A 3,965-nucleotide genomic window follows, 5' to 3' on the forward strand; every position below is an offset into this window, starting at 1 on the left:
TTCACAACGTTTCGCGAATCATATTCGTAGAGTTATTAATGAAATTTACCTTTCTTCTTAAATTATCTAGTAGATTTGCGTGCAGGCAAACCGCGTACCTACTATGAATCATATCGCATTTGCCGCGCGATTAGTTAATTAGTTGATCGAGCGGAGTAATAGAACTTAGCACTAAATTATTCAATATTTCCAGCCGACCAAATCTGCCAATCGGTGGACCGTTACAAAGCGACGCGTAGTAAATCCGAATACGTTTCTGTCAGTTATCTCGTCGGAAATCGCAGCGTATTTGTGGCAAATGAGAAAGTTTTGTCAATAATTTCTATAGCAAATAAATATAATATATAATTATTATAAACAATTGTAGAAAAAATAATATAAGACGATCATTTGTCTATTAATAACTATGATGATATAATAATATAAAACAATAATATGAAATTATGTTTACATAAGAATTTTTATTAAGCTAAAGTTTCCGGAAGAATTGTTAGAAAAATTCGTGGTTTATATGGATGGAAGAATGTTCTGAATTATGTTTTTATTTCATGTCTATTAAAAGTCTTAAAGTTTCTATCATATGTGCGAAGTTTTATACTTCCGCATATGACGTATATATAATTTCCTATAAATAGATATGTATATTTTCTATGAATAATTAAAAGCGATAAAGCAATATCAGTATGCGTGTCTTAAAACACGTCAGCTTACAATTATGTGCTTTTATAATAGTATGTCCATATCGTTAAAGCTTTTTTGGATTTCGTATAACTCAAGGAGTAATTTAATAGAGAAATTAAAGGAGTCTCGAACTATTCAAGTCCCCTCCAAAATACTAATTAATGTACCTGTAACATTTTGCATCGATGACGGTCGCCTTCGAGGGCTGCAAAACAAAAGTTCCATCATCTTGACGCTTCATCCCGGTGCTGCGATAAATCGCGATCTCGCTCTTCTCGCTGTTCGAGCTCGGGAAGGCGGAAGTGATAGACATGGAAATACCATCCTGAGGCAAGTGGTAATCCTCCCGCGGGCACCAAACCTTCGGCTTACTGTACTCTGTTATCCTCTTAATCATCCTTCTTTTCACTTGGTCTGTTCCGTTCCACTTTCTTGCGTTTTTCCTCCCTCGCGTGTTCGCACTTGCACTCACACTTCCATCCGATGAGAAATGGGATCCTGTCGATCTACGCTCGGGATCACTGATTCGATCGATGGCTCACTTACGGCCCACCGCGTCCGATCGGTCGATATGGACTGCGGCCAGTATTGACTGCTCACCTTTCATGTGTGGAGTCGCTAGCTAAACACATCACCAGGTTAGCAAACAACGCAATCACATTAGCGATGAGAGGGCCCGCCGCGAGCGTAACAATTGCGTTCCGCCAAGCTGAGCAGACAAATAAGCGGCACCCTCCCCTCGACATTATCGGCATTCAACCCACCTCGGATACAAGTTTTGAAAAGCGCGACAGAGAGACGGAGAAGAGATGGAGGAGGAGAAACTTCCCGGGGAAGCGCGCGTTATTCGAGCTTTTGTGACACTGGGTCCGTTTCGCGACACCGACAAAAGGAAATTCTCGGCTCAAGGAGAGAGCCCCCTCTCCCATTTCGTCCCGGCGTAGCGGACTGCTCGTGGACTGCCGGTGAAAGGAAAATCGCGAGGACGTTCTTCGAGTTCTTGGCGCTTACTACTAGTAACGCGTCATACGTGCGAGCGTAATGGCCCACGAAATCTATCCTTATCCGTCACGTGAAATAATAAATGATTAATTGCAATTCTCCAACCCAAACGGCTGGAATTTGATCATCATTCAACTTGCCGAGTCTTACGCAAAATCCCAAGAATTGTTTCTTTACAGAGAATGTCTCACGTATAGCTTCATGTAATGTCTGTAATAATCTGTTCACATTCGTCATGCAAGCCATGATAAATGACTAGCACGTCAAGATTTCTTTCCTCTCATGAATTAGCATTTGCAAGTCTTTTTCACAGTGTTTAACTCCGCATTTGACGTAGCTTAACGTGTCGAATGTAATATTTTTTCTCTCTCTCAGATTTTTGATTACGGATAATACAAATTATTTCTTGTGTAACGGAAGAGTAAGATATGGCGTGTCAAATCTTGAATAATTCTCAAACGAAAGGGTCACCACCGGGAAACGGCGAAGTAAAATCAACATGTCGAACCTGCGTCTTCACTTTTGTTATTCTTGCTGTTATCTGGCCTCAAGATAAGCCCTCTTCGAGTTTACTTCCCGCAGCGTGTACGACTTCGTAAACTGCTCCACCGAGAATCCATCGTGGCGGCGTTATCGGCCGCGTTATTCTCCCTCGGCACGCGGCTTTGGCCTTTTTTCCCCGTGTCGAATTCAAAGGGAGATGCGTGTAGCAGGAACGGAAATATGGACATACACGCGCTTCAGTTTCGATGTTACGCGTGTGGGAATTGCAAATTCTAGAGCGGGCGAAAGAGGCGAGGCGCACTCCTTTCGTTTGCAAGAGCGCAACCGAACGCATCGAAGTAAGCAATTGAAATGCTCGCTGCGTTTCCTCGCGCGATCCTTACGACGCCTCTCTCACGTCAGACGCAAAGATATAGTAGTCGGGAGCGAGCATAAAGTACGCGACGATATATGCCGCGAGGTGGGTGCGAATTTATGCCCTTATCCTCGACGATGCGCTACCGCGCGTCTCCCGAACCACTACAAGCGAGAGAACGCTAGTGGGGAACTCATCGTTAAACGCCGGATACTTGGTAGAAACTTTACAGCACCTGCACGACTATGCATACACGCAGCAGGCGAATTCTTAGGTAAGACGTGCGATGCAAAGCGGACTTTCTCATGTAAATTGAATTTTTGTCTGTAAATTTATAGAAGTGAATTATTAAAAATACATAGATAAATTGATGTTATGATAGAAAGGCACTTAATATAAAAAAATAATATAAAAATAATATAAAAAAAGAGCGATGTGGTTATATCGGAAGAGAGAAGCGCACGAGAACAAATACAGAGATATTTTATTTTGACGAAATTCGACGATTTGTCATCGTCAATTTTCATTTAAATCTCTGCCCGCACTCGTAATTCATAGTTGCAGCTGCAAAATGTCACGGATACGTGCCACAAATAAATAACTCGCTAGCGAACCGTAGATGAATTAAAACCTGTGACAGACGCCAGCAACGCATTAAAAATTATCCGCGTTGTTAGTATCAAGAAATGTGAAAATAGTTTTCCTTATAACAGGAAGAGAATTGTATTTAATGATATTCTTGAGCAATCGATGGTTCTTTTAAACAATTTGCGCATCAATTACGTTAATTACTTAGCGCAAGGTAAATAAGAAATACGTCGATGCGAATAATAATGCATAAGAAAATAAAATTTACTGTCGAAGATGTTTTCTCTGAATAGCATTGGAGATATCCGTGAGAACATTTATTCATCCGCATTTTAGTCGATTAAAAAACTAAAAATGGATTCGTCGTAAGTGTTTGAATTATACACATTTAAGCAGAAATAATGTTTGACTTATCAAACGTAAGTGGAAAAGCGTTTGAGTTTCAAACACTTTTGTATCAAACATTGCTATACATATATTAAAATTGTTTTGCTAAAATCAAACATGAGTCAAATTAAACAGATATATACGTTTGATTTTTAAACGAGAACAAAATAAAACACAATTTGTGTTTGATTATTAGAAAGTCAAACAAATTTATATTTCAAACACTTTCTAATTACATACTTATGAAACAAACACTTACAAACTTAAGCACTGAATTCTTACAAAATTTTAACAAACCAGATGGCGCTCGCGGCGCAGTTTCTCGCGAGCAAGAGTTGCCTAACAAGGTATTTATTAAATCGCGATACACTGGGAATATCCGATAATCTGATGGTCGGACTAAGATGCAGTAATCTCTCGCTCTAGGAACCAATTCATCCACTACGCG

At 40.1% G+C, this 3,965-nt stretch overlaps 1 long non-coding RNA gene across 1 annotated transcript; it reads right to left on the reverse strand.

Moving 5' to 3' along the window:
• Positions 1 to 1,090: 1,090 nt before the first annotated feature.
• LOC105287961 lies at positions 1,091 to 3,621 on the reverse strand. The gene is made up of 2 exons (XR_895524.3): positions 1,446 to 3,621; positions 1,091 to 1,303 (listed from the first exon to the last, which is right to left on the reverse strand). It is a non-coding gene; the product is annotated as an uncharacterized LOC105287961 (long non-coding RNA).
• Between the last annotated feature and the right edge of the window lie 344 nt (positions 3,622 to 3,965).

This window comes from Ooceraea biroi, chromosome 2 (genome assembly GCF_003672135.1).
Source record: "Ooceraea biroi isolate clonal line C1 chromosome 2, Obir_v5.4, whole genome shotgun sequence".
Taxonomy (NCBI): domain Eukaryota; kingdom Metazoa; phylum Arthropoda; class Insecta; order Hymenoptera; family Formicidae; genus Ooceraea; species Ooceraea biroi.